Source organism: Ranitomeya imitator, chromosome 4, assembly GCF_032444005.1.
Source record: "Ranitomeya imitator isolate aRanImi1 chromosome 4, aRanImi1.pri, whole genome shotgun sequence".
Classification (NCBI taxonomy): Eukaryota; Metazoa; Chordata; class Amphibia; order Anura; family Dendrobatidae; genus Ranitomeya; species Ranitomeya imitator.
Window position 1 is genome coordinate 648,100,187 of NC_091285.1, and position 17,054 is coordinate 648,117,240.

A 17,054-nucleotide genomic window follows, 5' to 3' on the forward strand; every position below is an offset into this window, starting at 1 on the left:
AGGGGAGAGGGGAGGCTGCTAAGGGGAGAGGAGAGGCTGGTGAGGGGAGGCTGCTAAGGGGGAATATGGGAGGCTGGAGAGGAGATGAGAGGGGAGGCTGCTAAGGGGAGAGGAGAGGCTGGTGAGGGGAGGCTGCTAAGGGGAGGATATGAGGAGATGAGAGGAGAGGCTGGTGAGGGGAGGCTGCTAAGGGGAGGATATGAGTGGCTGCTGAGGAGAGGAGATGAGAGGCTGGAGAGGAGAGGCTGGAGAGGGGAGGCTGCTAAGGGGAGAGGAGAGGCTGGAGAGGGGAGGCTGCTAAGGGGAGGATATGAGGAGATGAGAGGAGAGGCTGGTGAGGGGAGGCTGCTAAGGGGAGGATATGAGTGGCTGCTGAGGAGAGGAGATGAGAGGCTGGAGAGGAGAGGCTGGAGAGGGGAGGCTGGAGAGGGGAGGCTGCTAAGGGGAGAGGGGAGGCTGCTAAGGGGAGGGGAGAGGCTGGGGAGGGGAGGCTGCTGAGAGGAGAGGCTGGTGAGGGGAGGCTGCTAAGGGGAGAGGAGAGGCTGGTGAGGGGAGGCTGCTAAGGGGAGGATATGAGTGGCTGCTGAGGAGAGGAGATGAGAGGCTGGAGAGGGGAGGCTGCTAAGGGGAGAGGAGAGGCTGGAGAGGGGAGGCTGCTAAGGGGAGGGGAGAGGCTGGTGAGGGGAGGCTGCTGAGAGGAGAGGCTGGTGAGGGGAGGCTGCTAAGGGGAGGATATGAGTGGCTGCTGAGGAGAGGAGATGAGAGGCTGGAGAGGAGAGGCTGGTGAGGGGAGGCTGCTAAGGGGGGATATGAGAGGCTGGAGAGGAGATGAGAGGGGAGGCTGCTAAGGGGAGAGGAGAGGCTGGTGAGGGGATGCTGCTAAGGGGAGGATATGAGAGGCTGGAGAGGAGATGAGAGGAGAGGCTGGTGAGGAGATGAGAGGGGAGGCTGCTGCTGAGGAGATGAGAGGCAGGAGAGGAGAGGGGAGGCTGCTGAGGAGAGGGGAGGCTGCTGAGGAGAGGGGAGGCTGCTGAGGAGAGGGGAGGCTGCTGACAGGGGAGGCTGCTGAGAGGGGAGGCTTTTGAGGAGAGGAAAGGCTGCTGGTGAGGAGAGGAGAGGCTGCTGGTGAGGAGAGGGGAGGCTGGTGAGGAGAGGAGAGGCTGGTGAGGAGAGAAGAAGGGAGGCTGGTGAGGGGAGGCTGGTGAGGGGAGGCTGGTGAGAGGGGAGGCTGGTGAGGAGATGAGAGGCTGCTGAAGAGAGGCTGGTGAGGAGATGGGAGGCTGTTGAGGAGAGGAGAGGCTGTTGGTGAGGAGAGGAGAGGCTGCTGGTGAAGAGAGGGGAGGCTGGTGAGAGGAGAGGCTGGTGAGAGGTCAGGCTGGTGAGGAGAGAAGGGAGGCTGGTGAGGGGAAGAGAGGCTGGTGAGGAGAGGAGAGGCTGGTGATGGGAGGCTGGTGAGGAGATGGGATGCTGCTGAGGAGATGAGAGGCTGGTGAGGAGAGGAGATGAGAGGCTGGAGAGGAGATGAGCGGCTGGTGAGGGGAGGCTGCTGAGGAGAGGTGAGGCTGGTGAGGAGATGAGAGGCTGGTGAGATGAGAGGCTGCTGAGGTGGCTGCATTCGGCAGGTGGAGGCTGCATCTGGCAGGTGGAGGCTGCTTACGGGAGTGAGGAGAGGCTGCTGAGGGAAGTCTGCGTCCTGCATCCAACAGGGTGAGGCTGAAGAGGGGGTTCCCTTTAGAAATCTGTCAAACCTTGCAACCATGGCAGAATCAACTGACCATGTAATGTGTATGAGATTCACCAGATTCTCACATGACAACTGGAAAGGTTTGCTAAGGCTACTTTCACATCAGCAATTTTCTCCATTCGCGGCAGATACTGCAGTTTTTCCGCATCTGCCGCGTAACGTATCAGTTACGGGCCGGCAACTCTGCGTTCGGCTTCATTCATTCCCTATGGGACTTGCGGACATGTGCGGCACTTGAGGTTTTGCACTTGAGGCGAGACAAAAAAACACGGCTAGCAGCATTTTTTTTCCCTGTTGTTGCAAGTACCGCATTTGCCGGATCGCAGCAAAACCGCAAGTGCCGCGCCGCACATGTCCAAGTCCCATAGGGAATGAATGAGGCCGAATGCACTGTTGCCGTAAGTGATCCGTTACAGATGCGGAAAAACTGCCGCAAATGTCAAAAATCGCTGATGTTAAAGTAGCCTAAGTCACTGCCGATAGTGTCATACTCACCAATGGGGGAGGCAGCACGAAAAGTGCCTAGGGCAGCAGAAACTCTAAATACGGCCCTGCAACAGGCTGGACTACATTACATCATAAGCCAACTTCTGAAGAGTCTGGTGCATTGGCATTATATACTGATTCACTGCTAGAGAGCATGATCCCACATGACTAGTAATTACATATACCTGTGAGTTGTCAATAAAGCCACAGTTCTGCACAACCCTACATTTCCTCCTTCATCTCAATCTACTACCCTACCAGTGCCCTCTGTTCTGTTATTGAACTAAGACTAACAACCTCAATAATCCGAACATCCTACTCCCGTCTCCAAGACTTCTCGTGTGCTGCACCAATTCTTAGGAATGCACTACCCAGGACAATTTCATTAATTGCCAATATCCACACTGTCCTAAAAATGCATTTCTTTAAACTGGCCTATCGCCTCACCAGACTTATCTAACTATCCCTGTTTTGACCATAAAAAACTTTCTTCAAAATCAGGACCCTTGTTGCATCTGCGTCACACTGTGATAATCAGTAAGGAAGAGGGGCCTCAAACTGTCCCTGGAGCTGGGACCCTAACTATCCCTGTCCCGGGGGTACTCTTAAAGGTAAAGAGGCCCAAATCTCTGACCTTACTATGCTCCTATAAAAAGCCTAATCTGTCCCCTCCCCCACTCCGTGAGACATGGGACAGAAATAAAATGTACTATAAACATAAGGATGAATGACCTCGGGGAGATCAAAACTACTAACACCGCGGAGACACCATCACGTGTTTCTCAACGCAGTGATCCAGAACACTGCCCTCATCCATGGATACCATGTTTTGGCATAGGTGGTTTTCCTTTTTGGATGCTGCCCTTCACGTGGTTGTTCCTTCCTGGTGAAAGACCTGGCTATTTATTGCTTGTGTTGAGAAACACGTGATGGTGTCTCCACGGCTTTTCTACATGCATTTGCATATTTCCCATAAGGGATGGGGGCAGTATTCTGGATCACTACGTTGAGAAACACATGATGGTGTCTCCGCGGTGTTGCATGTTTTGATCTCCCCGAGGTCATTCATCCTTATGTTTATAGTCCTTTTACTAGGCACTGCTCCTAATAGCAAGTTTCCTACTCCACACTGATGAGGGGCAAATACCCCGAAACAGCTGTCTGTGGATGGATACCATGTTTTGGCATCGGTGGTTTTCCTTTTTGGATGCTGCCCTTCTCGTGGTTGTTCCTTCCCGGTGAAAGACCTGGCTATTTATTGCTTGCGCTGAGAAACACATGATGGTGTCTCCACGGATTTTCTACAAGAAATGAAATGTAAACCAGACACAAAGGCAAAACAGGAATTACAGAAAACCTATGTCATACAAATGCACTAACCAACAATAGGGAGGAGGAAGGGGACTGGGAAGAATAAACTAAATGGGAAAAGGGGACCGGGAGATAAACACACATATACAGCAGCAAACTACAGAATACCACTATTCCAGCTACAAAATTCAAGTACTTAGCTTTAGCACACAGCACAACATCTCCTAAGAGCAAAGAAGCAGAGCTTTCATCGGCAGGACAGAGAGGGTCTGACCAGGTTTTTATAGGAATAGTTCACGACCAGATCAGAAGCAGCGGAAATGGAGCTGTATGTTTCTGATCAGCATAGAACGGGTTGTTATCCTCTTCGGCACCAAATGAACCAAAATTAATTTAATATGGGATCCAAATACACAGGCTAAATGGAAGATATGCGATTCACTATACGCAGTGATCTTCTACCCCCACATTTCTCAGGTTCGTTTGACACATTTGTGACAGTATCTCCCTTTTATGAGGGGCTCCATGGACCTCAGGGCTGGGTTTACCCAGAAGGGTCTAATGAAAGGATCGTATCAAGATACAGGCATTAACCTCAGATGCCTCTAGACCATATACTTTCCAATGTACCAGGTACTGTACAGAGCAGCGAACCATACCAGAATCGATGATTTTCGCTAGCTGAAATTCTAAATTGTCAATTACTGGTAGCAGCGATAAAGGTGACATTTCCTCAGGCACAACAATTTTTTGAGCAAAGACCTATGGAAAACTTTATGGGTCTTGAGAGTCTGTGTAAGCTTGAGACGAAAAGATAGAGGGTTGATTATGTCAACCACCTTATAATAACCAATAAACCTAAGATCTACCTTCCAAGAACTACCTTTCAGTTTAATATTTTTTGGTGGATAGTCATTCACCCCAAGCTCCGGACCTGACAATTGTTTCTTATCAGCCATATGTTTGTATTTGTCCCCGATAATCCTTAAATTATTCTGTACCCCATCCCACACAGATAAGAGTGAAAAAGACAATTGTTACTCCCCAGGAACCCCTGAAGACTTATCTTTAATGAAGGTACAGAATTGTGGATGGTAAACATATGTGCCAAAAAATGGCGACTCATCAGTGGATGCGCTACAACGATTGTTTAAACCAAACTCAGCCAGTGGTAGAAAAGAAGACTGATCCTCCTGGTTATCTGACACAAAACATTAGAGGTAAGTTTCCAAACTTTGGTTTAGCCATTCAGTCTGGCCATTAGTTTGAGAATGGAATGCCGAAGAAAAGGATACATGCATCCCAAAATGAGCACAAAGCACCCTCCAAAATTTACATACAAATTTTGTCCCCCCGATCTGATACCACATCGGAGGGAACTCCGTCGAGCTTCACGATCACAGTGATAAACACCTGAGCCAGTGTCTTGACGTTAGGGAGAGCAGGTAAAGCAATAAAGTGAACCATTTTACCATTTTACTAAACCTATCCACCACAACTAAGATGACAGTTTTACCAGAGGACAAAGGAAGATTTGTAATGAAATGCATGGATAAATGAGTCCATGGTTGGTCAGGAATGGTCAATGGCAAAAGAGCCCCAGATGGACAAGTATGCAGGGTCTTGGAATGCGCACAGACACAACACGAAGACACAAAGTGAACTAGATCCTTATGCAATCTTGGCCAGCAGAAACGACAATGTCGCTTTACCACCAGAGCCGCCTCATGATGTGCCTTCAAAATTTTAAGACACAGATGAACATTTACAAATAATTTCCTTGAAGGACCAGCAGGGGCATCCCCTTAAGAATTCAATACCTCACCCTCAAGTTCAGAATACACTGCAATGATGACCCTTCTTGAAAAGTAGGGACTGCATCGTCAGGACTCTCAACCCCAGGAAAACTCCGAAGCACAGCTTTCACTTTGACCTTATTAATTCCAGGACAGTTATACACACTCCACCTAATAATCTCTCTGGCCTGCCAGTCTATGACCGGCAGAGTTAATGTTTCTTGCAATTGACGCTATTACACATCAACAGGAGAGATCATGATGTCGGCAGCATAGTCTAAAGCTCAGTGTCCTCTTGCCTTGGTCTACACAAAATACTATATACACTGCTCAAAAAAATAAAGGTAACACTAAAATACCACATCCTAGATATCTCTGAATGAAATATTCCAGTTGCAAATTTGTATTCATTGCATAGTGGAATGTGTTCAGAACAATAAAACATAACAATTATCAATGTAAATCAAAATGTATATCCCACGGAGGTCTGGATTTGGAATGATACTCAAAATCAAAGTGAAAAATCAAGTTACAAGCTGATTTAACTTCAGTGGAAATGCCTCATGACAAGGAAAAGATGCTCAGCATTGTGTGTGGCCTCCACGTGCCTGTATGACCTCCCTACTGTACAACGCCTGGCATGCTCCTCATAAGGCATTGGATGGTCTCCTAAGGGATCTCCTTCCAGACCTGGACAGTCTGTGGTGCAACGTGACTTGGTGGATGGAGCGAGACATGATGTCCCAGATGTGCTCAATCGGATTCAGGTCTGGGGAACGAGCGGGCCAGTCTATAGCTTCAATGCCTTCATCTTGCAGGAACTGCTGACACACTCCAGCCACATGAGGTCTGGCATTGTCCTGCATTAGGAGGAACCCAGGGCCAACCACACCAGCATATGGTCTCACAAGGGGTCTAAGGATCTCATCTCGGTACCTAATGGCAGTCAGGCTACCTCTAGCGAGCACATGGAGGGCTGTGCGTCCCTCCAAAGAAATGCCACTCCACACCATTACTGACCCACTGCCAAACTGGTCATGCTGAAGGATGTTGCAGGCAGCAGATCTCTCCCCATGGCATCTCCAGACTCTGTCACGTTTGTCACATGCTCAGTGTGAACCTGCTTTCATCTGTGGCGAATTTGCCAATGCTGGTGTACTGTGGCAAATGCCAAGCGTCCTGCATGGTGTTGGGCTGTGAGCACAACCCCATCTGTGGACATTGGGCACTCAGACCATCCTCATGGAGTCGGTTTCTAATCGTTAATGCAGACAGATGCACATTTGTGGCCTGCTGGTGGTCATTTTGCAGGGCTCTGGCAGTGCTCCTCCTGTTCCTCCTTGCACAAAGGAAGTAGCGGTCCTGTTGCTGGGTTGTTGCCCTCCTACGGCCCCCTCCATGTCTTTTGGTGTACTGGCCTGTTTCCTGGTAGCGCCTCCAGCCTCTGGACACTACGCTGACAGACAGAGCAAACCTTCATGCCACAGCTCACATTGATGTGCCATCCTGCATGAGCTGCACTACCTGAGCCACTTGTGTGGGCTGTAGAGTCCGTCTCATGCTACCACGAGTGTGAAAGCACAAACCAACATTCAAAAGTGACCAAAACATCAGCCAGAAAGCATTGGTACTGAGATGTGGTCTGTGGTCCCCACCTGCAGAACCACTCCTTTATTGAGGGTGTCTTGATAATTGCCAATAATTTCCATCTGTTGTCTATTCCATTTGAACAACATCATGTGAAATTGATTGTCAATCAGTGCTGCTTCCTAAGTGGACAGTTTGATTTCACAGACATTTGATTTACTTGGAGTTATATTCTGTTGTTTAAGTGTTCCCTTTATTTTTTTTGAGCAGTGTATATAGATGTATGCACCCTTGTCTTTGCACAAATTTTGTTAAAAACTCAAATTCTCATCATAAAAATTACATGTTACCTCAAAATTCTGGCAAAACCTTTAACAAGCAGCAAGGATATTATAGCATAAACATTTTTTTTAAAGTCTCATGACACACATGTCTGCAATATTTATCAACAGTTCTGATTTTGCCAGGATAGTCTCACAAAAGTGACCAAAAAAGTGAACGGCTTGACAAAATCATGCCCAAAAGTGGCATTTTTGGGTGCATTCCTAGGGCTCTCATTGCAAATGTTTATCAATATGCTCGGTATGAATTGAGCAAGGAGAAAGGAAAGTAACAGTACTGCCTAAAAATTGGTGAAATACTGCACCCAGATAACTCCCCCATATACTTCTGCACACCACATGCTTTTCCAGACCTGATTTGGAATCTTGAATTCTAAGGTTGATCACCTGATTGATGCTTCTCTGTGATATCTTATGAGTAACTACAATTTTTTCCTGCAGCGGCCACTAGAGGACATATCTAGTATTGCATGGCACCAGTTCAAAGGGTTAGGCAAAAATACGTTCACTAATCACATCCATTAGGCTGGTTTCACACTTGCGTTTCAAAATGCATGCGTTTCAAAAAAAAAAAAAACGCATGGTGAAAAAACGCATGTAAACGCGTGCAAACGCTGCGTTTTTTGACGCATGCGTTTTTGCATGTGGTGAAAAAAACGCGGCGTTTTGACGCGTTTACATGCGTTTTTTCATGCGTTTGCATTTTTTAAACGCATGCTGAGAAATGTGTGACAGCTGCCAATCATCAAAATAAAGTAAAAAACCCACTATAAACAGAAATAGTTAGGGTTAGGGTTAGGGGTAGGGTTAGGGGTAGGGATCATAACCCTAACCCTAACCCTAAAGGGATCCTAACCCTAACCCTACCCCTAACCCTAAGCCTAAAGGGATCCTAACCCTAACCCTAACCCTAAAGGGATTAGGGTTAGGGTTAGGGGTAGGGTTAGGGTTAGGGTTAGGATCCCTTTAGGGTTAGGGTTAGGGTTAGGATCCCTTTAGGGTTAGGGGTAGGGTTAGGGTTAGGCTCCCTTTAGGGTTAGGGGTAGGGTTAGGGTTAGGGGTAGGGTTAGGGATAGGGTTAGGGATAGGGTTAGGATCCCTTTAGGGTTAGGGTTAGGGTTAGGATCCCTTTAGGGTTAGGATCCCTTTATCACCTTTATGGTGGGGGGTGGCATATCAGTGTGCTTTCTGTTTTTTTTTAAACGCATGCGTTTCCATTGACTCCAATGTATTTTTTGACACAAAAAAACGCATGAAAATGCATGCGTTTTTATGCGTCAAAAAAAACGCCTCTCAAAAATACTACAAGTTGCATTTCTGAAAAAGAACGCATGCAGCAAAAAAACGCATGCATTTCAAAACGCGACCAAACGCGTACAACAAAAAACGCATGCGTTTTCAATGTTAAATAAAGGAAAAAAACGCATGCTTTTTTTGTGCAAAAAACGCTGCAGACAAAAACGCAAGTGTGAAACCACCCTTACACTTTTTTTTCAGCAGCTAAAAGAAGAAAATCTTGGCAGCTGGCCCTCCATGACATCCATATATATTACTCCAATAATAGGGTATTAAGGGTCTTTTGAGCCATGATTTTGAGAAGCCATTCACAGAACAGAAGACATAGTGTAAAGTTGAGCCATACAGACATAAGATTATCTGAAGAATGAGGCCAGGCTGACAATCACACATCATCTGTGGTTTTACTGTAGATAAGAAAATGGACAGGCTAGACGCCATACATATCAGTGTCTACATTGCTCTGCAAGATGAGTCGATACCGCCGTGTAACAGCCTTCTCTTACCAGCTGTTATTTATAAATGATCCCCTGGAGACATCAATCTTCTCAACTTCATATGAAATTCAAGACCTCCGCAAAGTTATCCAAAAGATATGAACAATTATGATAAAAATAAAATGGATTACGGGCATCGACGTGAGGGATAGAGAACGACAATCTGTGATTTGAAGACTTCTTTATTGAGGAGGTATCATCCATCAACACATGGACATTACATTATCAATAGTCATCTACTCAGTCGTCCCATTTGGCAAAGATATTGGGATATCACGATGTGTGGATGACAGCGTTGGACAATAGCGAAGACGCAGGGATAATGAAGTATTATGTGGCACCAAATTAAGTCTGTGGACAGTGTGTGAAGTGCATGGACGAGCCGGGAAGAGCTGTTTGTTACAAGCCCCCTCTTTTTTGCATTCGTGGGTCACAATTATATTATAGGAAGCGCAAATGGTTTCATAGATCTGCTCTTTAATCCTCATTCAGACGTCCGATTTTCTCATACAAGTATATCTGTAGTTTTCATGGATAGCACTCGCACCTGTGATAGTCTATGGGGCCATGCACATGTCCATCATTTTTTGCAAACCGAGTGGTCTAGAGACATGTCCGATTTTTATCAGAAGGTCATATCAAAATCAACAATTTAAGTCTATGGGTCAGAATGGAGAACGTGGAGACATTTTTGACGAGAAAATTGATGACACTCGGACAAAACTCCGGTCAAAGTGTGATCCAAAAACTCAGTCTCCTTTTTTCATATGAATAAAAATTGGACATCTGGATGAGGCCTAAGAGTGAGTACTGGATATCGTTGGCATGGTATCTCGGTGTCGTCACCCATCTCTTCCCATCGTGGGGTCTTGCCTCCAGAACGTCAGCAACCACAACTTCTGCAAACTGGCAACATCTTTCTCATATTGCTGCATATACTGTACATAAATTGCTGTTCAGACAGCAAGCAGCAAATATGCAAAAAGCATTAATTTTGCAATTCCTGGACTGTATTCGACTTCCACTTTATCTATCTGGGAACTAAAACTTCCGGAATGCCCTAACATTATATTTGCCAACATCTCTGGGGACATTTAAGTCCTCACTCCTTCTGGGAAGGCCTCAGATCCTTCCCCAGAACACTCTCTTTTCTCAGTTATCAAGTGTGCGTAAGATATCTGTGAGTAATGGAGTCTTGTTAGGACAGAAAAATCTGAGGCAATGTGTCCCATGTGGCAACGCAGAGTTGAAAAAATACCATGCATAGATTCAAGGCAGGTGATTGGTGCCAAGCGTCTGTTTAGCGTTTTCCGGTGGTACAGAAAATATCCTATGTGAGTGTCTAGGTAAGAGCAAGTGGTGCAGTTACGGAAGAGGAACAGTGAGAAGAGGGCTAATGATTTATCTGCTTGACAAAGTGGAGAGAGATTCCCAGGTTGCTCAAGTGAAGCCCTAGTTGCCATACTTTTAGGGAGGTAACATTGAGGGAGTAGTACCAAAGATATATTTTCAACATATTCTTGAATGGCTCTTGGAAACTGTGACGTTCCAAGTCAAAACCTGAAAAATACAGGCATGTGTGGCAAAGAGGACCATATTGGGACATGTTCGCGACAGGTGACCATGCTGGGTGACCATGGTGAGGTAGATGGAACTATTGAAATATAAGCAAAAAGGAACATTTTATTTACTATGGGAAGAGGCACAATGAGCGGGACCAAAGGGGGATGGATATATTGGAGTTGGTCCACTGATAAGAGTGAGAAAGGTATCAAGAGTACCTGCATTTCCATTCAAATTAGTGATGATGTTCGTCAATCTTGAACTGTCGAACTTTTGTTGTCATGTGTAAATTGGTGGAGTAAAGTTACCCTGTTTCGTGCAAGCTTTCTGGAGCTTTTGTTTCCAGTGGAGAGTTCTACCCTTGTGAGATAAGGACCCCATGCTATGTATGCATCATATGTTAGAGTGACCAGCAGTCCTGGTGGAAAACCAAGAGTACGTCATGGTATCCCAGAGTGTTATCTGCTCTGCTACATCACTTGAGGAGTAAAGAAAAGTACAAAGAAAATAAACATTGAAGATCGTGTTCCTATGAAGGGGAGTATTATTGTCTCTTTTTAGATTTGTTCTTATAAATTATCGGGCTTGCTATCCCCCGGGGTCCTGTCGTGTAGTCTCACAGATTGTAGATCAGCAATAAGATCCTCAGGACTTATTAAATCATCCTAACAATGACTTCATCACAACTGCAGCAAATGACTGGAGTGGTCTCTGCAGGATATCACCGAAAGGTTTCTTGTAGCCGCTTCCTAAAAGGTGAGACACGATGTTTTATCATCAATTTATGAGACTGTCGATACACAGACAAAAGCAATTAACCTTCTACAAAACACAAGATGCAGGAAATGGATACTGCGAAATGCATTCATGTCATCGTTGATGTCAGCTGTGTATAACTCACTTTTATTTCCACTGGATAAAAATGATGGTAATAAGTAAAAGCATTGTCTAAAAAGCCCATTTATATCAGAATGGCTGGTGGTAAAGAGCTCCCTGATACCAGCACGGTCCTGTAATAGGAGCCACCGGTGTAACAAGTCAGATCATGACATTTCTTTCTCCTAAATCTTCCCCATCACCTGTGGTTGATATTATTGTGAAGTAGAAGGAACCGCAGCAACTCAGCCACGAAGTGGAGACCCCATAATGTTACAGAGAGGGGGCCGAGTGCTGAGGAGCAGAGGACAGAAAAGTCACCAACACTCTGCAGACTCAATAACTGCAAAGTCCAGACCTCCTCTGGTATCAAGATCAGCACAAACAATACGCCCCCGCCCAAAACTCCATGGACAAGCAGCTGCATGCAGCCGTACATCACCAAGCATATTGCTGAGTGTCTAATAGTGGTGTAAAGCCACCACCACTGGACTCTGGAGGAAACGTGTTCTGTGCAGTGACGGATCACACTTCTCTATCTGGCATCTGATGGACAAGTCTACGTTTGGTGAATGCCAAGAGAACATTACCTTCCTTACTGCATTGATGAGTTTTTTCATGTCTCTTAGTTCCAATTAAGGAAATCTTCTCCACACAAGACATTTTGGATAATTGCAGCCTCCAGCTTTGTGGAAACAGTTTGGGGAAGTGTCTTTTTCTCTTCCACACAACTGTGTCCAGTGCTAAAGGTTCATGAAGTCATGTTTGGAGGAGTTTGTGGTGGAAGAACATGACTGGCAACATAGAGACCGGCCCTCAACCATATCCAACAAGCTTGGGATGAACTGTAATAGAGATAGTGCGCCCCGACCTCTCCCCAACATCAGCGTCTGACCTCACAAATGCTTCTGGATAAATGGATAAAATTTCCCACAGACGCCTGCACAGTGTTATAGGAGGCCTTCACAGAAGAGCGGAAGCTGTAATAACTGCACAGTGATTGCCAACTTAATATTAAGATCTAGAGATTCAGAATTGGATATCATAAAAGCTCCTGCGGGTGTCCCAATGCTTTTATCCAACTAGTGTATTTTAGTGTATACTTACCTTGTAATGTCTTCACATCCTGTTCCGTCCAGATGTATCCGGATCCCAAAATTCCAAGCAGCGGAAGTTCGCTGACCTCCATATTGGGACCCCCAAGTGATGGGAGTCTCAATATGGAAACTGCTGGTGGTACCAGCCTCTTGCGTGGTACCATCAGCGGAACACTGTCACACCACACACACACACACACACACACACACTGTATATGCCGTACGCACCACACACACACACTTTTGGCTCATCCCGGCTACAGATGAGCGATGTGTCTACAGGCAGAGGAAGCCGGTCACATTAAAGGGGTTTCCCACAAACGAAAGTTCATTTTAAAAATTGTCTGTGTCTGACCGTGTATGGAGCATAACACAGCTCCTGGGCAGGGGAGGAAGCAAAAGACAATACTGACATTACAGCAGGGGATCACAGAGTATTTCTTTTGTCAGGTAAAATATTTCACTGACTGTTTTTAAACAATATTTTACCTCAAAAAATGTATCCTCTGCGATCTCCTGCTGTAATGTCAGTATTGTCTTTTGCTTCCTCCCCTGCCCAGGAGCTGTGGTATGTTCTGTACACGGTCAGACACAGACAATTTTTAAAATGACGTTTCGTTCATGGGAAAACGCCTTTAAAAAGCAAATATCAACACCATTGATTTAGGAATGGTCATAGTGTGCTCCTATTGAGAAGAATCCAGGGACAGACATATCATTGGTGCAACTTGTGCAGCCACACAAGGGCCACTACTACCTCCAAAGCAAGTGGTACGGTGCATTATGGTTAGCTATTGGACTGCAAATGACCCATTTATTGCTCTTTCACAAGAGACCCCTTCTGTCTGTGTCCACCAGTGGATAGATCTAACTATAAGACATATGGTACAGACATTACGGTGATATTTTTCTGTGCAGAGGGTCAGAAGGGATTAAATCTGATTGCAGAAAAATAAAATAGCTCATAAAATCCAAAGGAGAAAAAAAATTAGTTGAAAATATGTTACTCTCAGATACCTCAGACAGATGATGTGTCCTACTGTTCACTTACTCAGCTGACATTTTTTTTAGCTTAGTGACTGTGTAAATTCCTCCTATATATAATTATAGTTACATCTATTACAGTATAACCTATTATTCTATACAGACTTATAAAAAGAAGACCCCTTTTATAGCTAGAGGGGCAGTCACTACAAAGAGGTGGCCTGGATGGGGCATATTACAAACTAATTTGTACATCATGTCAATTGTGATAAAATATTACCCTCAGACTGTGAAGACATATTATGGGTGGTCCCCTACATAATTCGTTCAACACCCTATCAGTCATCCAACACTCTGTCAATTATCCAACACTCTGTCAGTCATCCAACACCCTCTCAGTCATCCAACACTCTGTCAGTCATCCAACACCCTCTCCAGTCATCCAACACCCCTCAGTCATCCAACACTCTGTCAGTTATCCAACACCCTCTCAGTCATCCAACACTCTGTCAGTCATCCAACACTCTGTCAGTCATCCAACACCCTCTCCAGTCATCCAACACCCCTCAGTCATCCAACACTCTGTCAGTTATCCAACACCCTCTCAGTCATCCAACACTCTGACAGTCATCCAACACTCTGTCAGTCATCCAACACCCTCTCAGTCATCCAACACTCTGTCAGTTATCCAACACCCTCTCAGTCATCCAACACTCTGTCAGTCATCCAACACTCTGTCAGTCATTCAACACCCTCTCAGTCATTCAACACTCTGTCAGTCATTCAACACCCTCTCAGTCATTCAACACTCTGTCAGTCATTCAACACCCTCTCAGTCATCCAACACTCTGTCAGTCATTCAACACTCTGTCAGTCATTCAACACCCTCTCAGTCATCCAACATTCTGTCAGTCATCCAACACCCTCTCAGTCATCCAACACTCTGTCAGTCATCCAACACTCTGTCAGTCATTCAACACCCTCTCAATCATCCAACACTCTGTCAGTCATCCAACACTCTGTCAGTCATTCAAAACCCTCTCAGACATCCAACACTCTGTCAGTCATCCAACACTCTGTCAGTCATTCAACACTCTGTCAGTCATTCAACACTCTGTCAGTCATTCAACACCCTCTCAGTCATCCAACACTCTGTCAGTCATTCAACACCCTCTCAGTCATCCAACACTCTGTCAGTCATTCAACACCCTCTCAATCATCCAACACTCTGTCAGTCATCCAATACTCTGTCAGTCATTCAACACCCTCTCAGTCATCCAACACTCTGTCAGTCATCCAACACTCTGTCAGTCATTCAACACCCTCTCAGTCATCCAACACTCTGTCAGTCATTCAACACCCTCTCAGTCATTCAACACTCTGTCAGTCATTCAACACTCTGTCAGTCATTCAACACCCTCTCAGTCATTCAACACTCTGTCAGTCATCCAACACCCCTCAGTCATCCAACACTCTGTCAGTTATCCAACACCCTCTCAGTCATCCAACACTCTGACAGTCATCCAACACTCTGTCAGTCATCCAACACCCTCTCAGTCATCCAACACTCTGTCAGTTATCCAACACCCTCTCAGTCATCCAACACTCTGTCAGTCATCCAACACTCTGTCAGTCATCCAACACCCTCTCCAGTCATCCAACACCCCTCAGTCATCCAACACTCTGTCAGTTATCCAACACCCTCTCAGTCATCCAACACTCTGACAGTCATCCAACACTCTGTCAGTCATCCAACACCCTCTCAGTCATCCAACACTCTGTCAGTTATCCAACACCCTCTCAGTCATCCAACACTCTGTCAGTCATCCAACACTCTGTCAGTCATTCAACACCCTCTCAGTCATTCAACACTCTGTCAGTCATTCAACACCCTCTCAGTCATTCAACACTCTGTCAGTCATTCAACACCCTCTCAGTCATCCAACACTCTGTCAGTCATTCAACACTCTGTCAGTCATTCAACACCCTCTCAGTCATCCAACATTCTGTCAGTCATCCAACACCCTCTCAGTCATCCAACACTCTGTCAGTCATCCAACACTCTGTCAGTCATTCAACACCCTCTCAATCATCCAACACTCTGTCAGTCATCCAACACTCTGTCAGTCATTCAAAACCCTCTCAGACATCCAACACTCTGTCAGTCATCCAACACTCTGTCAGTCATTCAACACTCTGTCAGTCATTCAACACTCTGTCAGTCATTCAACACCCTCTCAGTCATCCAACACTCTGTCAGTCATTCAACACCCTCTCAGTCATCCAACACTCTGTCAGTCATTCAACACCCTCTCAATCATCCAACACTCTGTCAGTCATCCAATACTCTGTCAGTCATTCAACACCCTCTCAGTCATCCAACACTCTGTCAGTCATCCAACACTCTGTCAGTCATTCAACACCCTCTCAGTCATCCAACACTCTGTCAGTCATTCAACACCCTCTCAGTCATTCAACACTCTGTCAGTCATTCAACACCCTCTCAGTCATCCAACACTCTGTCAGTCATCCAACACTCTTTCAGTCATTCAACACCCTCTCAATCATTCAACACTCTGTCAGTCATCCAACACTCTGTCAGTCATTCAACACCCTCTCAGTCATCCAACACTCTGTCAGTCATCCAACACTCTGTCAGTCATTCAACACTCTGTCAGTCATTCAACACCCTCTCAGTCATCCAACACTCTGTCAGTCATCCAACACTCTGTCAGTCATCCAACACCCTCTCCAGTCATCCAACACCCCTCAGTCATCCAACACTCTGTCAGTTATCCAACACCCTCTCAGTCATCCAACACTCTGACAGTCATCCAACACTCTGTCAGTCATCCAACACCCTCTCAGTCATCCAACACTCTGTCCGTTATCCAACACCCTCTCAGTCATCCAACACTCTGTCAGTCATCCAACACTCTGTCAGTCATTCAACACCCTCTCAGTCATTCAACACTCTGTCAGTCATTCAACACCCTCTCAGTCATTCAACACTCTGTCAGTCATTCAACACCCTCTCAGTCATTCAACACCCTCTCAGTCATCCAACACTCTGTCAGTCATCCAACACTCTTTCAGTCATTCAACACCCTCTCAATCATTCAACACTCTGTCAGTCATCCAACACTCTGTCAGTCATTCAACACCCTCTCAGTCATCCAACACTCTGTCAGTCATCCAACACTCTGTCAGTCATTCAACACTCTGTCAGTCATTCAACACCCTCTCAGTCATCCAACACTCTGTCAGTCATCCAACACTCTGTCAGTCATTCAACACCCTCTCAGTCATCCAACACTCTGTCAGTTATCCAACTGTTATGTTTGCTAATGACAGGTGTTATGAAGGCAATCCAGAAACACAGTGTGCTTAGCGATCAGAGCGCACACAGTGATCTGACAAATACCCAAAAATACAAGAACGAGCTCTGAGACGTGGAAACTCTGTAGACTGCACAC